General features: G+C 37.3%; 1 protein-coding gene across 1 annotated transcript in view; it reads right to left on the bottom strand.

The window, feature by feature from the left end:
* The window catches only part of LOC309963822 (aminopeptidase O-like), a gene marked incomplete at its 3' end in the record, with an annotated part of 71440 nt that overhangs the window by 16885 nt on the left and 32574 nt on the right, over window positions 1-21981 (bottom strand). The gene's annotated exons all lie outside the window — the stretch shown is intronic.

Genomic DNA, 21981 nt, shown 5'->3' with positions numbered 1-21981 from the left:
TTTGTATTTCTAAATATCAAGAGGTATTCTTTTATCAACAGCAAAACAACATTACTTGCTTGACTTTTCAAGTAAAATTGAGCCCTCCATTTTTATTGTTTAACTCCTCCTCACTTCCCTTCTAACTTTTTCGGCCAATCTACTAGACTCTTATTTCCTTTCCTTCTAGAATCTCATTCCAACAATCAAAACTATTGAACTTTCATTTTCTACCTCTCTACAGGCTATTTCCTCATCAAAATCTCACCTATCCTTAAAAGAAGCTGGCTTCCTGCAGCCTTGTACAATCTGGTTTCAGGCTATTTTTTCCAGTCATGGTGACCACACTCCCTTTGAATCCTTGTCCTCTAGTCAAAGGGCCTGCTCAGCACACTGCTCCCTAAAGATGACCTGACATCTTGCCTCCATGCTTTTTGGAGGCAAGTAGTGTGCCACACCTGGAGTGCTCCTGGCTCCCACCTCCCATATCCACCTGCCAAATTCTCTTCTCCCTCCACACAGTTCAAGTCCAATTGCCTCCTGAAATCCTTCCCTGCTCCCTACTCTCCCTCCCCCATCCCCACCAAACTGTATGTGGTAATACACACTTTGACTTTAAGAATGATAGGAATTGAGAGAAATCAGGGATGTAAAAGAATAGTCTGAGATTACCTTAAGGAGAAGCTGGCACTCACTTTAATCCTAAAAAAGTCAATGGCCAAAGGGAATAAGCCAGGGTATTTTCTTTTCTGCATGAGAACAATTGAACTTGTCACATAATGAATAATAAACTACAATAAAGCTACTGGCTATATCTATGTAATTAGAAACAACGGATGCTAAAACTTCATCCTGCTGGTGTTTGGAGCTGCTGTAATGCAGTATTTTGTTGACTGGGCTATTAAAATTTTTTTTAATAAAAAAAAAAACTGAATACACACATGAGGAAAAGCCTGAATCAATTAAGACAAGGCTTAACTTTGTGGCTGTCTAAACTATCAAATTTGAAAAAGAATACTTTAGTATTTCTAATAATATAGATAAAACCATTTAATCCTAATAGATTCCTTCATTTACTTGTGAAAGTTAATATAATTTAATAAAATATATTCTATAGAGTAGTTTTCATCACTTCTGTCCCTGGTGGCTGTCCCTAGACTGCCTTAGAGCCCTGCCCATCCAAGACTGTTAATGTCACTTTGTTTGTCAACCTAACTGGAAATCCTTTTGTCCTCTTCAGTAGATTCTTTTTTTTTTAAAATTGAAGTCTAGTTGATGAACAATATTATATAAGCTACAGGTATACAATTCAGTGATTCACAACTTTTAAAGGTTACACTCCATTTATAGTTATTATAAAATTTTGGCTATATTCCCTGTGTCGTACAATATATCATTGTAGCTTATTTTATACATAATTGTTCATACCTCTTAATCCCCTACCCTTATGTTGCCCCTCCTCCTTCCCTCTCCCCACTGATAATCACTAATTTGTTCTCTATATCTGTGAGCCTGCTTCTTTTTTGTTATATTCACTCGTTTGTAGAATTTTCAGATTCTACATATAAGTGATCTCATACAGTATTTGTCTTTCTCTGTCTGACTTATTTCACTTAGAATAATACCGTCGAAGTCCACCCACATTGTTACAAAAGGCAAGATTTTCATTCCTTTCTATGGCTGCGTAGTATTCCATTGTATATGTATACCACATCTTCTTTATCTGTTCATGGACATTTACGTGGCTTCTGTATCTTGGTAAGTGTAAGTAATGCTGCTAAGAACACTGGGGTGCGTGAATCTTTTCCAATTAGCATTGTTGTTTGAATATATACCCAGGAGTGGAATTGCTGGGTCATATGGTAGTTTTATTTTCAGTTTTTTGAGAAACTTACATACTGTTTTCCACAGTGGCTGCAACAATTTACATTCCCACAACAGTGTACAAGGGTTTCCTTTTCTTCACATCCCCTCCAACATTTGTTATTTGTGTTCTTTTTGATGACAGCCATTCTGACAGGTGTGAGGTGATATCTCATTGTGGTTTTGATTTGCATTTCCCTAACGATGAGTGATGTTGAGCATCTTTTCATGTGCCTGTTGGCCATCTGCATTTCCTCTTTGGATAAATGTCTATTCAGGTCTTCTCTGCCCATTTTCTAATCAGGTTGTTTGGTTTTTTGTTGTTGTTGTTGTTTTGATTTTGGGTTTTTTTTTTTGATGTTGAACTGTATGAGCTGTTTATCTATTTTGGATATTAACCCCTTATCAGTCACATCATTTGCAAATATTTTCTCCCATTTAGTAGGTTTAGTAGGTTGTCTTTTGTTTTTGTTTTTTTTTCCTTTGCTGTACAGAAGCTTTTAAGTTTAATTAGATCCCATTTATTATTTGTGCTTTTATTTCCTTTGTTTAGGAGATAGAGCCAAAAGAACATTGCTGTGATTTATGTCAGAGTGTTCTGCCTGTGTTTTCCTCTGGGAGTTTTATGGTTTTGGGTCTTACATTTAGGTCCTTAATCCATTTTGAGTTTATTTTTGTGTACACTGTTAGAGAACGTTCTGATTTCATTCTTTCACATGTAGCTGTCCAGTTTTCCCAGAATCACTTATTTAAGAGACTTTCTTTTCTCCCTTGTATATTCTTGCCTCTTTTGTTGTAGACTAGTGACTTTATTCCTGGGCATTCTATCCTGCTCCATTTGTCTATATTCTGTTTTTGTGCCAATACCATTCTGTTTTGATTACTGTAGCTTTGTAGTATAGTCTGATGTCAGAGAGTGTGATTCCTCCAGCTCTACTCTTCTTTCTCAAGATTGTTTTGGCTATTTGGGGTCTTTTGTGTTTCCATGCAAATTAAAATTTTTTTTGTTCTAGGTCTGTGAAAAATACCATTGGTATTTTGATAGGGATTGCATTGAATCTGTAGATTGCCTTGGATAGTATGGTCATTTTAACAATACTGATTCTTCCAATCCAAGAACATGGTATAGCTTTCCATCTGTTTGTGTCATCTTCAGTTTCTTTTGTCAGCGTCTTATAGTTTTCAGAGTACAGGTCTTCTGCCTCCTGTGGTAAGTTTATTCCTAGGTATTTTATTATTTTTGATGTTATGGTAAAGGGGATTGTTTCTTTAATTTCTATTTCTGATAGCTGTTGGTGTACAGAAATGCAACAGATTTCTGTATATTAATTTTATATCCTGCAACTTTACTGAATTCATTGATGAGTTGTAGTAGTTTTCTGGCATCTTTAGGATTTTCTACAAATATTATCATGTCATCTGCAAATAGTGACAGTTTTACTTCTTCTTTTCCAATTTGGATTCTGTTTATATCTTTTTCTTCTCTGATTGCTGGGGCTAGGGCTTCCAATAATATGATGAATAAAACAAGACAAGGGCATCCTTGTCTTGTTCCTGATCTCAGAGGAAATGCTTTCAGCTTTTCACTGTTGAGTATGATGTTAGCTGTGGGTAGGTCCTATATGGTCTTTATTATGTTGAGATATGTTCCCTCTATGCCCACTTTCTGGAAAGTTTTTATCATAAATGGATGTTGAATTTTGTCAAAAGCTTTTCTGCATCTATCAAGATGATCATCTGCTTTTTATTCTTCAATTTGTTAATGTGATGTATCACATTGATTGATTTGCAGATATAGAGAAATCCTTGCATCTCTGGGATAGATCCCACTTCATCACTGTGTATGATCCTTTTAGTGTATTGTTGGATTCAGTTTGCAAATATTTTGTTGAGGATTTCTGCATCTAGGTTCATCAGTGATATTGTTCTGTAATTTTCTTTCTTTGTGATATCTTTATCTGGTATTAGGGTAATGCTGGTCCCATAGAATGCGTTTGGAAGTGTTCCTTCCTCCACAATATTTTGGAATATTTGGAGAAGGATAGGTGTTAACTCTTCTCTAAATGTTTGGTAGAATTCACCTGTGAAGCCATCTGGTCCTGGACTTTTGCTTGTTGGAATTTTTTAAATTACTGACTCAATTTAATTACTGGTAATTGGTCTGTTCATATTTTCTGTTTCTTCCAGTTCAATCTTGGGAGATTATATATTTCTAAGAATTTGTCCATTTCTTCTAGGTAGTCCAGTTTTCACAGTAGAGTTGTTCACGGTAGTCTCTCATGATCCTTCATATTTCTGTGGTGTTGGTTGTAACTTCTTTTGCATTTCTGGTTTTATTGATCTGGGCCCTCTCCCTTCTTTCTTGATGAGTCTAGCTAAAGGTTTACCAATTTTGTTTACCTTTTCAAAGAACCAGCTTTTACTTTCATTGATCTTTTCTATTGTTTTAGTTTCTATTTCCTTTATTTCTGCTCTCATCTTCATGATTTCTTTCCTTCTACTATCTTTGGGTTTTGTCTATTCTTCTTTCTCTAGTTCCTTTAGGTATAGGGTTAGGGGCTTTTTGGCTTTTTTTTTTTCCTATAAGTTATGATAATGTTTTATTTTATTTCTTTTTTCCCAGCTTCATTGTGATATAATTCACCTATATTTTATTTTTTTCCATTCTTTTTTTCATTGAAGTATAATTGATTTACAATGTTGTGTTAATTTCTGCCATACAGCAAAGTGATTCAGTTATACATACATACACATTTTTATATTCTTTTCTATTATGGTGTATCATAGGATATTGAATATAGTTCTCCTGAACTATATTGAATATAGTGTTACACAGTAAGACCTTGTTGTTTATCTGTTCTATATATAAGAGCTTTCATCTGCTATAGGGTTAGGTTGTTTATTTGAGATTTTTCTTGTTTCCTGAGGTAAGCCTGTATCGCTATAAACTTCCCTTTTAGAACTGCTTTTGCTGCATCCCATAGGTTTTGGATAGTCATGTATTCATTCTCATTTGTCTCCAGGTACTTTCTGATTTCCTCTTTGATTTCTTCAGTGAGCCACTGGTTATTTAGCAGCATATATATATAATTGCTTTAAGTTGTTGCTCTGTTAATTTCAAATGCATTTTAACAACCCAACAGTTGTACTCTCCTCCCCTCATGATTACTGTTTTTGATATCATATTTTACATCTAATTGTTTTGTGTCTCCCTTAACTGCTTATTGCGGATATAGATTATTTTACTACTTTTGTCTTCTAACCGTCCTACTAGCTTTGTGCATGGATGATTTCCTACCTTTATGTTTGCCTTTATTGATGAGCTTTTTCATTTTGTGATTTTACTTGTTTCTAGCTGTGGCCTTTTCTTTCTCACCTAGAGAAGTTCCTTTAACATTTGTTGTAAAGCTGGTTTGGTGGTGCTGAATCCTTTTAGATTCTGCTTGTCTGTAAATCTTTTGATCTCTCCATCAAATGTGAATGAGAGCCTTGCTGCATAGAGTATTCTTGGTTGTAGGTTTTTCCCTTTCATCACTTTAAATATATCATGCCACTCTCTTCTGGCCTGCAGAGTTTCTGCTGAAAAGTCAGCTGATATCCTCATGGGAGTCCCCTTGTATGCTATTTGTTGCTTCTCCCTTGCTACTTTTAATATTCTCTTTATTTTTAATTTTTGTCATTTTAATGACTATGTGTCTTGGTGTGTTCCCCTTTGGGTTAATCCTGTAGGGGACTCTCTGCACTTCCTGGACTTGGATGACTGTTTCCTTTCTCAGGGTAGGGAAGTCTCCAGCTATTATGTCTTCAAATATGTTCTCAGCCTCTTTCTCTCTCTCTTTTCCTTCTGATACCCCTATAATGCAAATATTAGTGCACTTGATGTTGTCCCAGAGGTCTCTTAAACTGTCTTCATTTCTGTTTTTTTCTTTTTTCCTTTGTCTGTTCAATGTCAGTGATTTCCTCTACTCTGTCTTCCATCTTGCTGATCCCTTCCTCTGTATCATTTAGTCTACTGTTGACTCCTTCTGGTATATTTTTCATTTCAGTTATTGTATTCTTCATCTCTGTTTGGTTGTTCTTTATAACTCTTTGTTAAAAACTTCTAACTTCTTGCTCTGTGCATACATTCTTCTCCCAAGTTCTTTGATCATTTTTATGATCATTACCCTGAGCTCTTTCTCAGGTAGATTGTCTATCTCCACTTCACTTAGCTCTTCTTCTGGGGTTTTATCTTGTTCCTTCATCTGGAACATGCTCCTCTGATGCCTCATTTTGCCTGAGTTGCTATCTGTATTTTTATTTATCTGGTAGGTTAATTATGTTTCCTGACCCCAAAGAAGTGGCCTTCTGTAGGAGAAGTCCTATGTGTCCCAGCAGTGCACCCCCGTCTCATCATCCAAGCTATATGTTCTAGGGGTTTCCCCTATGAGGGCTGTGTGGGTCCTTCTGTTGCGGGAGGCTGACTATGTGGGTGGTCTGGTAGTCTTGGTTGGCCCCTAATCCACTTGGTTGCCAGGCCCTGCCTTGTGCGGAGCCTTCTGGCTGCTGGTTGGCTGGGCCTGGTCATGAAGCAGCTGACTGCTGAACCCCAGGGGGCCTCTGGGCTAGTGCTGGCTCACTGGTGGGCAGACTCAGGGTCCAGTAGACCCCAGGGCTGTTGTCTACCCACTGGTGGGTGAAGTCAGGTTCTGGGGTTAGTGCTGGACTACTGGCTTACAGAGCTGGGTCCTGGAGTCTGGCTACAGGGCCCAGGGATCCCACAGCTTGTGTCAGATCACTGGTGGGGAGGGGCTGGTTACTGACACAGTTGGGTACAGTATCCGGGATATCCCAGAGCTTGTGTTTGCCTGACAATGGGCAGGAACAGGGCCCAGCTGGCCCCAGGGCAGGATCTGGCCTGCTGTAGTCAGGCTGGGTCCATAGGCTGTAGGATCATAGTTTTCTTATACCTGGTGACTGCCCCCTGGAGTGTGGAGCTGGGTCCTGGCCCTCTGGTGGGCAGGATCATGCCTAGAAGCATGTCTAGAGGTGGCTGTGGGCTCAGGAAGTCTTTAGGCAGCCCATCTGCTGAGGGGTGGGGCTTGTTCCTACCCAGTTCATTTCTTGGCCTGAGGCATCCCTACACAGGTGCTAACGAACAGTTGGGTGCAGCCAGGTCTTAGAACTGAGCTAGAGGGAGGGTTCCACAAAGGCACCTACCAGCACCAGTGTCCACATAGTAGCAGCTCCCCAGAATGGCTGTCACCAGTGTCTATGTCCCTACGGTGAGCCACAGCTGACCCCCGCCTCACTGAGAGACTCTCCAAGACCACAGGTAGGTCTGGTCCAGGTTCCTATCAAATTACTGCTTTTGTCCTGGGTCCCAGAGCATATGAGATTTTGTGTGTGTGCTTTAAGAATAAAGTCTCTGTTTCCCACTAGTCCTTTGGGACTCCAGAAATTAAGTCCCACTGGCCTTCAAAGCCAAATGCTCTGGTGGCTTGTCTTCCTGGTGCAGGACCCCCAAGCTGGGGAGCCCAACGTGGGGCTCAGAACACTCACTCCTGTGGAAGCACTATAATTATTCTCCAGTTTGTGGGTATGGGAGTTGATTATATCGTGAATCCGCCCCTCCTACCCATTTCATTGTGGGTCCTTCTTTATGTCTTTAGTTGTAGAAGATCTTTTCTGGTAGGTCCTGGTCTTGTTCACTGATGGTTGTTCTTAAAATAGTTGTGATTTTGGTGTGGTTGTGAGAGGAGGTGAGCTCAGGGTCCTTCTACTCCGCCATCTTGGTCCCCACCTCTAAACCTCTTTCAGTGGATTCTTGAGCATACTCCATATAGAGGCAATTATAAATCTTTTCTCCTTTTAACTTTCCAAGTCCATGCCTGATGACTCATTCTCAGCTGATTATTTGGCCTCCTACCTGACTGAGATGATTTTGAATCCCTGAAACTCCACCATACCTCAAGGATTTCTAGTTCTTCACAATTAGTGCCATCTCCTGATTGAGAGGAAACATATCGCCTTATCCAGATTCAGAGGAACCAATAATCCCTTCTCACCAAAGCCAATTTTTTCCCCCTGCATCCCAGCTTTTGGAGTCTGAGAGAGCCAAATGAACAGCACTCTTCTTGCACATTCAAATTCTGAACATACTGGGAAATAAGATGAGGATACGGCAAAGGGAGACCAAAATATCACATTATTGATGAAGACTAAACTGGAGAATATGACTTAGTGTGGGAGCCATATATATCTCAAAGCATTATGTTGTACACCTTAAAGTAATACAATATTGTGTGTTAATTATATCTCAATGAAACTGGAAAGAAAACAAACAAGCAAAAACTACGTTTGGTCCTATTGTCCATTTTAACTAGTCTACTTTACTGAATTCTCAAGCTGAAAAATTCCTTAGGGCTCACTTCTAACACTCTAGTTTTACCAATGAAGACAATGAGGTCCAGAGAGGTAAAGCAATTTGCCCAAGGTCAATTTCTGAGGCTCTTCCACTTGCTGATACTTTTCCTTGAAATTCTCATCCTCATGACCATTTCCTTCATATTGTCCAAGTCATAAATCAAATGCTAAGAATCTCTTCCATACCCCACTCTACCTTTTTTATCTTCTTTCAGTTGTGTGGACTAGAATCAATTCAGAGTATAATAGCTTTGGAGAAAAAAGGAGAATTTTTAAGCAAGCCCAGAAGACTCAAAAGATCACCATCACCTTCGCATGGTTTCTAACCTAAGTTATGTATAACGTGTAACTCTATTAAAACTTGTTTCTTATTACACCTATTTGCTTTTTGCCTTGGATTCATGGATGATCTAAACATTTTTCTCTGCAAGTACATAACTCTCACTGACATCAATCAGGGTCACAGTCCCATGTTTAGGGAAGAACTGAACTGACTGTGGTTGCAAACGCATATATCTGGCCACCTTGAAAGGCCTCTCTCAGCAAATAGTAACCATATTTCTAAGCAGTTCGTTGACTTCAGCACTTTTTGCTATTATTGTGCTCCAATTTTAAATGCCAGCTCATCTCACTAAAGCATTTTTCCATTCTCTGTCATAAGCCATAACATAAAATTCCTCCCTTTATCAAACCCAATGATTAGTTTCCAGTGGCTAACCACTGCTACCTCTAAAATAAGTGTACTATGTGGTGTGTGTTTTAAATGCTTAAATGATTGTTTCAGCAACACCATTAAAGGCTTTGAAAGATTTAATGTACAGAAATACTTTTCTTAAGAAAGGCTGGGGGGGTGGGGTGCGGGGCTTAGTGGAAGAGGATTAAATACTAAACAGAGCTATGGCACAGCAAAGAAACTGCCTTGTCACCTTTAATCATCCAAACAGAAGTGAGCACATTTACAAATGTGGAAACAGCTTCCATTCTGGAACCCTCCAAAGAAAATAATTTCTCTCCTTTCAAGCTACAAAGCCCTCTGTATCACTCTCATGGCCCTTAACTTATCCTGCCTCGTTTTATAGTTACCTTCATCTTCCAAAGGTCTATAAAGAACTTGGAACTCCTAACTCATCTCTGTGTTCATGACCATGTTAAGTAGAATACCCTGTACACAGTAGGTTCTCAATAAATATCTGTGGAATTTGACATCTGAGGGCATTTGTGATTTCAATGTCTAGTTATTTACAGCACAGGGATTCTGGTCTGCATAGGTTCTAGAAGAAAGTTATTGCTTAAACATCTTCTTCCAGACAGCTCTCATTTCTTCTTCTCATCATACACCTGTACTTCTTTCTGCCACATCTCTTTTCTTGTAAGCAACTCAAGGGAAAAGGAGAGAGTTTTGCATATATGCTTATTACATAGCATTGAGCATACTGGGAACAGTTACAAAATATTTAATTCTACAGATTACTTGTTCAGAGGAAGACAGTTGTCTTCTATTGCAAGTGTGTTCATTCTTTAGGATACAGTGATTGCTCTTAATGATAGTAATTAGGTTACTGAAGTATACTGTTTCTGGGCATACTTCCTCAGATAGTCAAATGCATATTGTCATAGAAATATAGCTTATTGATGTGAAATTTGATGATTTCAGAATTAGAAGGAATCTTAGAAGTGCAAATGTATTATGTTTAGAAATGTCACACTAACATGTTATTTTGTAACTTATTTCTCTCACTCAAATAGATGCAAAATATAGCCATGAAAATGCAAATAAATCTAGCTTATTTAATTGCTATACATTGTCCTGATATGAATATTCCACAATTTTTTTTTAAATTTACTTGGTTGCACCAGGTCTTAGTTGCAGTAGGCGGGCTCCTTAGTTGCGGCTCATGGGCTCCTTAGTTGTGGCATGTGAACTCTTAGTTGCAGCATGCATGTGGAATCTAGTTCTCTGACCAGGGATCAAACCCAGGCCCCCTGCATTGGGAATGAAGAGTCTTAACCACTGTGCCACCAGGGAAGTCCCTGAATATTCCACAATTTAGCCATACATTTCCCTACTGATAGAAATTTCAGTTCTTTCAAATTTTTCATTATTACAATATTGCAATGAACATCCTTGTACATGTCTCCTGGTACACATGTGCAAGTGTTTCCTGGGTAAAACACCTAGAATTCCATTTTGCCTAATATTAATATTGTCACACCTGCTTTCTTTTTTTTTTTTTTTCCTGATATACTGATATATCTTCTCTATCCATTTATTTTTAACTTCTTTGGGTTGTTTTGCCTTGGGTATCTTTTTTAAGCAACATTGGGCTGTATTTTTTTTAATATATAGTCATTTAGATAACTGAAATTAATTTTATTTACATTTATCATGATTATGTTATAAGAGCACTAGTCTCAACTGACTTATTTTGTGCTTTCTATTTACCATGAATTTCTTTGCTTCTTAGCTTTTACTTTTCTACTTTTTGTTGAATTTTTCTGAATTCTCTTTTTTCCCTCTACTGTTTCATACCTTATACAATCTATTTCTTTTCTTGACTATGCCTAAAGTCAATCTCTGAAAAATACAAGGACCATAGAAAGTCTTATCATGAGTCCTTCCTCTTCCCTACTCTATACCAGCTTCCATATTATTGTTGCTAATATCTTAGCATCACATTGTTTTCAACAACCTTCATCCAACTTAGGAAAAAGTCAGTACTTATTTGTTCACAAGCTTCCTTGCTCATGATGGATTCATACATTTCACTCCTTCTTTCGGGGTTCAATTTTATTACAGTTACTATTGCTACATAACAAATTAACCCAAAATTTTATAGCTTCAAACAGCAAGATTTTATTATATTCTTTATAAATATAAAATATATTTATTATACACCTTATATATATTACTCAGATAGGGCATTCTTCTGAATCTTATGAATTTGACTATGGCACTCAGTGGAGAATGGGCATGTCTGGGAGGTCTGATGATCAGAGTGGCTACACAAAACCTCTCTAACATGGAAATCTCAGAATAGTCAGAAAACTTATACGGTACCTGGCAGCCTCCAGAGCAAGTGTCCCAAAGAACCAGTTGAAAGCTGAATGACCTTTTCTGATCTAGCCTCAAAGGTCAAGGCTTTGTGGAAGTGGTATCACTTCCACCAGATGCTACTGGTTTCAAAAGAGAGTCATATGGCCAGTCCAGATTCAAGAAGAGGGAATTCAACTCCACCTCTGGTTAGGTAACATTGGAGAAGAGCATGTAAGATGGAAGATATTGTTATGACCCCTTTTGGAAAATACAATTTGCCACAATTTCCTTTTTACTTAAGTATATCTTTAGTAACTCTTTCAGGAGGAATCTGGGAGTAGTAAACTCTTTCAACACTTGCATGTTTGAAAATGTCTTCAATACATCCTCATTATTAAATGATCATTAAAGTGTAGACTTCTAGGCTGACAGTTATTTTCACTTAGCACTTTGAATATATATTACTCTACTATATTCTGACATCTTTTTGCTGATAAGGAGTTTGTAATCAATTTGCATTTCTTGATATTTATTGTTTTTTCTCCCTAGTAGCTTTTATATTCTTTCATTATCTTTGAGTTTCTACAGTTTCATTCAATGTGACTAAATGTGGATTTATTTTTATTTGGCTTGATCAAGATACAGTGTGCTCCTTCAGTTGAAGGACTTGGGAATTCTTTCCATGTCTAGCCCTGAGTAGACAGCAGATTTCCTTGCCTCTCTGTTGGGACAGTGTAACGGAATTTTCTTTCTCCACTGAATGTGGGGATCTCCCCCTTATGGCTTCTGGCTTTACACAAATGATTCAGTTTTAGTTCTCCACATGTACTGAGTCCATGGCTGGGTACCCCTTCCTTGGTGGAGATCAAGTCTCCCTTACCCACCTCCGCCACACCCAGCTATTAAGGCCTATACCTATTCCTCTGTGAGAGCCTCTTAGATTAGACTCCTATTCATCATACTAACTTTACATTCCCTCTCCATTTTGGTCAACTAAGATAAGCCTTTCTTGGTTTTGAATTTGCGTGTATGTGTGTCTGTGTGTGTGTAGCCATGTGTATGTTGTTATATTTTACCCAGCATTTCTAAATACCTGATATTGGGAGGGGGATTTCCTTTTAACTCAGTTGATCATATGGACCATAAAGCCATGAACCCTGCTATACCACTTAAATAGTCCATACCCACAAGTCCTTTGGCTCAAGAAATTTTCATGAAGGACATGCTTCACTGAATAATTTTATAAGGACCATAGCTATAGATACCCATTCATCATCACAGAAGCCTGGAGAGATGATTAAAGATTAAGAGGATAAGAATATGTGCAAAGAAAGAAGCCAAGATGCAGAGAAAGCTGGATTATTATTCATTCATTCAACAAATACATGGAATCATCTTCAATTTTCCCTTTGTCTAGTAACTCTCTTGCTCTCCCCACCATGTCCTCAAGGAAAGCTTTCCTGACCTCACTGATTAAGTCAAATTACCCTATTATGATATCTCACAGCACTGTGTACTTTGCAGCACAAAAAAAGTTTTAGCTTTACATCTGTTTTTATAATTATTTAATTAATATTATTCTTCCTCTAAAATGAAGGGGAGTGCCCCTTCTGGTAGTAGTGGAATAGCTTATATCAGACCAATCATCCCATTGACAACACTTATAAACTCTAGACAACAACAAAAAAAATCTGAAGGCATATGGGAATAAGCAAAAAGCTCACAGAAACTGTAGGTAGTTGACACCTGGGAGAGGAGAATGGCACTGAGTTTCCTGTTTTACAGTTTTTCATCTAACAGTAGGCCCTACTTGGTGCTAGGCAGAGCAGCTAAAATTCAGACTGAAATCTGCAATTTCAGTGGTTGAAGAATCGGAGGACAGAGATCAGAACTGACTCAGCAGCTAGAAAGTAAAGAAGGAAAACTTCAGGAAGGACGAGAGCCTCATATTCTACATATAAACTGCCCAATTTTCTAACTGACCCCATGTTCGGGGCAAACCAAACAGTCCTCTTACGCTAAATGAACAGAACTAAACTGAGATTTTTACTGCTGCCTAATGCAGGGAAGGTAAAGTCAGAAGTTTGAGTTCAGCCAAGTTAACTGCCTGATAAAATAAAACATTTAGTACTGCTTAGAGGAACATAAGGAACCCAGAGTTTCTATAAAATATCAACACAATGTCCAAGATAAAACCCAAAATTATTAGGCATAAAAGAAACAAGAACATAGGACCCGTATTCAAAGAAAAAGCAATCAAGGGAAACTGACTTGAGTGGACCAAAATATTAGAATTAGCAGGCAAGGACCTTAAAGCAGCTATTAGTATTATAATTAAGAACATAAATGCTGTAATAAATGAACTAAAAGGAAAACTGAGCAGAGATAAACAAAACTAGACTCACCAAGAAAAAAAGACAGTAAGTTCAAATAAATAAAATCAGAAATGAAAGAGGAAAAGTTACAACTGATACCACAGAAATACGAAAGAACATAGGAGACTACTATGAACAATTATATGCCAACAAACTGGACAACATAGAAAAAAATAAATTCCTAGAAACATACAGTCTTCCAACACTGAATCATAAAGAAATAAAAAATCTTGAATAGATCAATTACTAGTAAGGCAACTGAATCAGTATCAAAAACCTCCCAACAAACGGAAGTCCAGGACCAGATGGCTTCAGTGGTGAATTCTACCAAACACTCAAAGAAGATTTAATCATATCCTTCTCAAACTGTTCCAAAAACCTGAAGAGAAGGGAACACTTCCAAATTCATTTTTTGAGGCCATCATTACCCTCATACCAAAACCAGACAAGGACATCACAAAAAGAAAAGAAAACAAAAGAAAAGAAGAGAAAATTACAGGCCAATATCCCCAATGAACAAAGATGCAAAAATCCTCAACAAAGTATTAGTAACCTAATTACAGCAATACATTAAAAAGATCCTGCACTATGATCAAGTGGGATTTATTCCAGTGATCCAAGGATGGTTCAACACAGCAAATCATCGTAGGGATACATTACATTAACAAAATTAAAGATAAAAATCATATGCACATCTCAATAGATGCAGAAAAAGCATCTGACAAAATTGAACATCCATTTAGGATAAAAACTCTCAACAAAATGAGAATAGAGGGAACATACCTCAACATAATAAAGGCCATATAGGACAAACCCACACCTAACAACATACTTAACAATGAAAAGCTGAAAGCTGTTTTTCTAAGATCAGGAACAATACAAGGATGCCTACTCTTGCAACTTTTATTCAACTTAGTATTGGAAGTCCTAGCCATGGCAATTAAGCAAGAAAATAATAAAAGGCATCCAAATAAGAAAGGAAGAAGTAAAACCATCACTATTTGCAGATGATATACTCTATGTAGAGAAAACTCAAAGGACTCCAGCAAAAAACTCTTAGAAGTACAAATGAATTTGATAAAGTTGCAGGATACAAAATTAATATACAGAAATCTGTGGCATTTCTATACAGCAGTAACAAAATATCAGAAAGAGAAGCTAAGAACACAATTCCATTTACAACTGCATCAAAAAGAAAAAAATATCTTGGAATAAATTTAACCAAGAAGATGAAAAACCTAAACACTGGAAACTATAAGACACTGATTAAAGAAATTGAAGACATAAACAAATGGAAAGATATTCAACGCTCATGGACTGAAATAATTAATACTGTTAAAATGCCCATACCACCCAAAGCAATCTAAAAATTCAATGCAATCCCTATCAAAATTACACTTTTCACAGAACTAGAACAAATAATTCTAAAATTTGTATGGAACCACAAAAGACCCTTAATAGCCAAAGCAATCTTGAGGAAAAAAAAAAAACAAAGCTGGATGTATCATGCTCCCTATTTCAAACTATACTACAAAGCTATAGTAATCAAAATAGTATAATACTGGCATAAAAAGAGACACATAGATCAATGGAACAGAATAGAGAGCCCAGAAATAAACCCACACGTATACTAATTTATAACAAAGGAGCCAAGAATATACAACATACATACAATACAAAAGTATTGAAAATACTTTTCAATAAATGGTATTGGGAAAACTGGACAGCCACATGCAAAAGAATGAAACTGGACCACTACCTTATACCACACACAAAAATTAACTTGAAGCAGATTATAGACTTGAATGTAAACTGGAAACCATAGAACTCCTAAAAGAAACACAGGTGGTATGCTCCTTCACATCACTCTTCTATATGTGTGTGTGTGTGTATGTGTGTGTGTGTGCGTGTGCGTGTGTGCGCGCACACACGTGTGTGTGTGTGTGTGTGTGTATTTGGATCTGACTCCAAAGGCAATGGCAACAAAAGCAAAAATAAACAAATGGGACTATACCAAACTAAAAAGCTCTGCACAGCAAAGGAAACCATCAGCAAAACAAAAAGGCAACCTACTGAATGGAAGAAGTTATTTGCAAATCATATATCCAATAAATGGCTAATATCCAAAATATATAAAGAACTCATCTAACTCAATCACAACAAAAAAGGTGATTAAAAACTGGACAGAGCATCTAAATAAGACAGTTTTCCAAAGAAGACATACAGATGGCCAACAGGCACATGGAAAGATGTTCAACATCAATCATCAGGGAAATCCAAATCAAAACCACAATGAGATATCATCTTACACCTGTCAGAATGACTATTAATAAAAAGACAGGAAATAACAAGTGTTGGAGAGGTTGTGGAGAGGTGGGATCCCTCCTACACTGTTGGGGGGAATGTAAATTAGTACAGCCACTATGGAAAACAGTATGCAAGTTCTTCAAAAACTTAAAAATAGAACTACCGTATGATCCAGGTACTCCATTTCTGGGTATAACAAAGAAAACAAAAACACTAATTTGAAGAGATATACGCACCCACTACGTTCACTGCAACATTACATACATTAGCCAAGATACGGAAACAACCTAAGCGCCCACTGATGGATAAATGGATAGAGAAGATGTGAGTTATATATACATAATGTAATACTACTCAGCCATAAAAAAGAAGGAAATCTTGTCATTTTCAACAATATGGATGGACCTTGAGGGTATTATGCTAAGTGAAACAAGTCAGTCAGAGAAAGACCAATACTGTATGATTTCACTTATTTGTGGAATCTAAAAACCAAAACAAATGAACAAACAAAACTACACTAAACTAATAGATACAAAGAACAGATTGGTAGTTTATCAGTGGGGAAGGGGTTTGGGGGTGGATGAAAAGGGGATTAACTGTATGGTAAGAGATGGTAACCAGAATTTTTGTGATGATCACTTTGTAGTGTATACAAATATCAAATTATTATAGTGTATACCTGAAACTAATATACAGTTGACCCTTGAACAAAGCAGGGTTAGGGGTGCCAACCCCCTGTGCAGTTGAAAATCTGTGTATAACTTATAATCAGCACTTCATATACATGGTTCTGCATCAGCACATAACAACCATGGATCATGTAGTACTGTAGTTCGTATTTATTGAAAAAAATCTGCATGTAAGTGGACCTGCAGTTCAAACCCATGTTGTTTAAGGGTCAACTGTAATATTACATACCAATTTTACCTCAATAAAATATTTAAAAAATAATGAAGCGTGAGAACAAGCAGCACCCAGATCGTGGTTTCTAAATACCTTTTCCAATAACAGGAACCAGGCCTCCTTGGAGAAAGGGCTGACTCTAGTACTGGGACAGGGGAAACATAAGATGAGCCTGGAGCATCATATAGGCCCCAAAGTAAGGAAGTTTAAAAAAAAAAGGAAGGGGCATCTAAAAAGGACATAGGAACCAACTGAAAGAGCTTCCAATGGCCAAAGCTGGAACAATCTGAGTAAGATCATAAATAGTGATAGTACTGGATTAGAACCCAAAGAATAAAATAAATACCTATGACGACTCTATTTTAATATAAACAAATGATTGATAAATGGGCAGAGGGGAGGTAGGGTAGGATATATCTTCCTTACAGAAGAATTCCAAATATTAGATGTAGGTACTACCTCTTCCAAGAAGTAGAGTTTAATTTCCCTCCTCTTGAGTATAAGCTGCATTTAGTGACTTGCTTCCAAAGAATAGAGAATGGAAAAGGAAAAATACTAAGTTTACAGTAGAGGAACCTGCAGACATAAACTTGACCACATTATCAAAGTTATTAAGTCATATCAATATCATTATTGCCTGATTTGATTTGATAAGAAGGGCGCTTTACCTCTGTAGTATTCTTCCCAAAACCAATAACCTAAGCATAAGAAAACACCAGACAAACTTGACATTAAGGGACATTCTAAAAAACACTTGACCAGTACTCTTCAAAAATGTCAAGGCATGGGGACTTCCCTGGCGATCCAGTGGTTAGGATGCCATACTTCCACTGCAGGGGGCGCAGGTTCCATCCCTTGTCCGGGAACTAAGATCCCACACGCCACGTGGCGTGGCCAAAAATAAAAAGAATTAAAATTCAAGGCATGAAAAGCAAGTAAAATCTAAGAAACTGTTACAGATTGGAGGAGACTTGGGGATATGAAAATGGAATGTAATGCGGTATCCTACATTGGATCCTAAAACAGGAAAGAAAAAAAAAAGGACATTCGTGGAAAACTGTAGTTCATATGATTGTACCGATGTTACTTTTATCATTTAACAAAGACATCATGATTATATGTATATTATGTATACCATTAGGGGAAGCTGGATGATGTATGTGAGAGTTCTATACTATCTTCACAACTTTTTTAGTAAATCTAAAAGTGTTCTGAAAGAAACCATTTATTTTTAAAAGAATAGTTAAAATTTTACAAATTTGGTGATATATAAATCTAAAGATTCAAGAATCTGAACAAACCCAAACAAGACAAATGCAAAGGAAACCACACCTAAGCATATCATAGTCAAACTGCTGAGAATCAAAAACTTTAAAAATTGAAAGCAGCCAGAACAAAATATTACATTGGGGGACAGTAACACAAACGATAGCTGGCCTCTCATCAGAATGTCACTTGACTTATCAGAAACAATGGAGGCCCAGAAGACAATGGAATTATATCTTAAGTGCTCAGTGAATTGGGAGCAAAGTACATTTGCCTCAACTATATTAGCCCTAAAATCTTATAATTTGTTAGGAAGTCCTTATTTTTATACCTAGCAAAATGGCAGCCCATTTCTGGTTAAAATTATCCAAAATTCTGAATGAGTTGAGATTGAATTAATTTCTACTTTATTCAAAATTGGTATCTCCTCTCATTTACCTGTCTTTTTTAAAATTCTATTTCAAAACAAATATATTCTAATATACTAACCCTCCCTCCAAAATAGCTAGCTCTTTCCTTCTTCAAGTATAAATTCTTATGAATATTGGACAAACAGACATAGCATGGAACAGGTTTTCTACTCAAAGGTTTGAGCAGCTATTAAACTCTCAAGTTCCTCAGAACTTTTCTTTCAGATCCTCATTTTCATATACCCTCAATTTAACAGAAATCATTTGCTCTTAAACAGTTAATAAACTTTTAAAGTTGAAGTAATTTTTAAACAGCAGAAACAAGCCAATCAAAAGATCACCATTATCTCTGGTACAGTTTTAATCTTTGAGTTTGGGACATGCTGACATGCTTTCAGTCACTGTATTTGGTTTCTGGCATTTTAACTTTAAGTTTTTCCCCTTTGTTCATTCCTTTTAATTTTTCTTTTACTTCAAGTAAAAATACAGTGTTAAAACAACATTAAGCTATATGTTTTAACTGAATAAGTACCAGGATATTCGGAGTTTAAATTCCCTTGGGAACCATAACTCTAACAACCTTCCCCCTCCCCCATATAAATACATGCTACAATAGGGTCTTTCATCGCAAAACTCATACCCGCGAGGCAACGTCATTTATCACTGAGTAAATAATGCAAGATAACATAATGAAAAGGGGATTTTGCTTTATTCCCTTAACTATAAATAAAAATATATAGCACTTTGCAGGATTACCACATGTGGTAGGGTAGTAACTTAAATACCAATCTTTAAGCCAAACTATAAATAAGATAAACTATGCTCTCTGGTCTCAAGTTTTAAATAGTATCTCTTTTCTTTAAACTTACTGCTTTCATGAAGCATATAAGAGTGACTGCATATAATTTGTGATCATTGTGATCATGTAGTGAAAGATCCTATTGTGGTATGTATATGCAAAAAACAAAAAACAACTAGAGTTAAGGTTGTTGCAGGAATTACAAAAAGTGCTTGTGATGAAGATAATGCAGTGAAGCCAAGTCAGAATCAGAGCCAAAGACCTTTTCCTGGATAAAGAAAGCAAATCACTGTCAGCTGTGGCTTGATTTATATATTATAACAAACCAGTCAAGGGGTGAGGGAGAAAGAGGTCGAAAATGTGAACACTGAAAACAAAAACTGATTCTACTCGCATCAGTATCAGTACACTGAATTATGCTTCAACATGATGTGGTATGATGGAATTCAGAGTCCCTCACGGCAGCTTGTGTTTATTCTGGCTGTTCTGATCACATGTTAGCATCCAGATGCCATTCCTCTTTGGTGCCTAATGTGTTTATGCTCACATTATCATCAGGCATTGCAAAGATCATATGAGAAGTGATTTCACTCCATTTTCAAAGAGGAAGGAATTTACCCCTTTGATTGCTACTTGCTCACAAATACACCTTGTTTCAGTTTTCTAAAAAAGTGCCACTTAAACTGAATTATAGCAGAGTGATCGGAAAAGGACTCCTGGGAGAACTCATTACAGTTATACAGAAAAGGAGATTCTGCTCTTCTGCGCCTTTTTCAAGAAGTCATACTTGCCCATGGAGGCCGGCCAGTGAAGGCACTGGAAAGATTACTTACCTTCTTAACTTCGATATCTGATTCCTCCTTAGGAGATGTGTCTTCATCAACACTGACTTATTTGTTTTGGGAACTACCAACAATTAAAGATTTAAAATGAAACACCTAAATTAGAAAATAACCTTTCTGTGTCAAAACTATTAAAGACGTATCAATAGAACACAACAAAGAATGAATCAATCAGAACATTGTCTGCTGTAGCTACACCTCTCCTATCAAGTTTGACCATGTCCTCCTATAATCCTTTATCCTTCCCTCTTCCCTTGGCCTTTGTCATCTTGCTCAAGGAACAGGACTTTATATATCCAGACAACTTTCCACTACCCAGGGGCAAATAACCTGATTTGTCAGGTTGTTTTTTAAAAGTGCACTTATGAAAAACTTAAAACTAGTGAAAGGTAGTGAAAACATCTATTAGAGAGTATCTACTTAGAAGAATTTATTATTTATTGAGTGCTTACTATGTAGCCGCCACTCTCCTACTCTCTTGAAATCCTTTTTATTCTTACTATCTCCTTTTACAGATGAGGAAATTATCCCCAGACAGGCTAAGTGCCCAAGATTACCAACATGTGAACTCATGCAGCTGGACTCCAGAGTGTTCTTAATCACTATATACATGGCCTCTAGTGCATGGCAATCCTACAGAGTTACCAGGCCATGCCACCTCGTATCAATGTCATTTGGAAACCAAAAAAAAGGCCCATCACAGACAACAGCCAAGGTGAGGGGACTCCTGAGGGCTGAGTTCAGGACGGTGAAGGGAGAATAATTAGGTCAGGGAAGGGAGAAGTGGGTACAAACAATAGACACTGCATCTCTGCCCAGCTCTTGTCCCACTCTAACACTTAAAAGAAGAGACAGTTCAATGAAAATGAGAGATCAGTAACATAGTTCTCTGACAGGTAGGAATTTTGAGGCGCTTTTCAAACTTTATAATGTTTAGTGCACCTAACTTCACACGTTTATTCTTTTCTTACTTTTGAAGAATAATGACTGTGTTTCTAAATATTAGCTATAAATATAATTAAATAATCCTATATCCATTTTATACCATATTTTTATTCTTATATTTTTATTCTTCTTTTAATCATGACTGGGGATTAAGTAACCCCACTCCATTCCTCCTTCCATTACATTATTATTCAATACTCCTATTTACTGAGCATTGACTAGAGTAAGAAGTTGAATTTCCTAAGCTGAACCCATAATCACAATTTCGAGCCATTTCATGGATACTCTCACAAGGGCTTCTGAGTCCCTGCTTACTTAACTGTGACCACATCCACCGCATTAATGCTTGACCCCAGTAAAGTGCCCCCTTGTATTTTCCCATCTGAGTCAGCTGAGATTTGCAAGTTCCCGTGTTTGCCCCTTGACCACACTCGGTTAGCCACCTCCCAGTAGTTATCTGGGTTCTGCACCATTCCTCTTCAATCCACCCTCATCTGCACCCCCAGGTTCACTGCCATGGCTTCTGCTTTCCACTCCTGCTCCTGGCCACAGACCACTGCCACCTCCTTCCTTCTTCCCACATCTACTTTCCCACCTCTCAGCTGACAGGAGCCTTTAAAGTTGCTCAGGCTTTCATGCTGCAAAGAAACAAGGATAACATAAATGTGTCTTCCCTTCTTTGGCCCAATAACTACCATTCTAGTCTTTGCTTTCATTTTGCTATCAAAGTTTTTCAACTGGTAATTTATACCTCTTCCATTGTATGAGCACACATTTCTTATAACTGTTGAAATCTGGCAACTGACCAAACCACTTCACTGAAAGTTTACTTTTAAACATTCACAATGACTTA

Source organism: Leucopleurus acutus, assembly GCF_964270905.1.
Source record: "Leucopleurus acutus genome assembly, chromosome: 7".
In the NCBI taxonomy this organism is placed as follows: Eukaryota; Metazoa; Chordata; class Mammalia; order Artiodactyla; family Delphinidae; genus Leucopleurus; species Leucopleurus acutus.
Note: the sequence above shows the minus strand (reverse complement) of the source record. Positions and strands in the feature narration are given on the sequence as shown.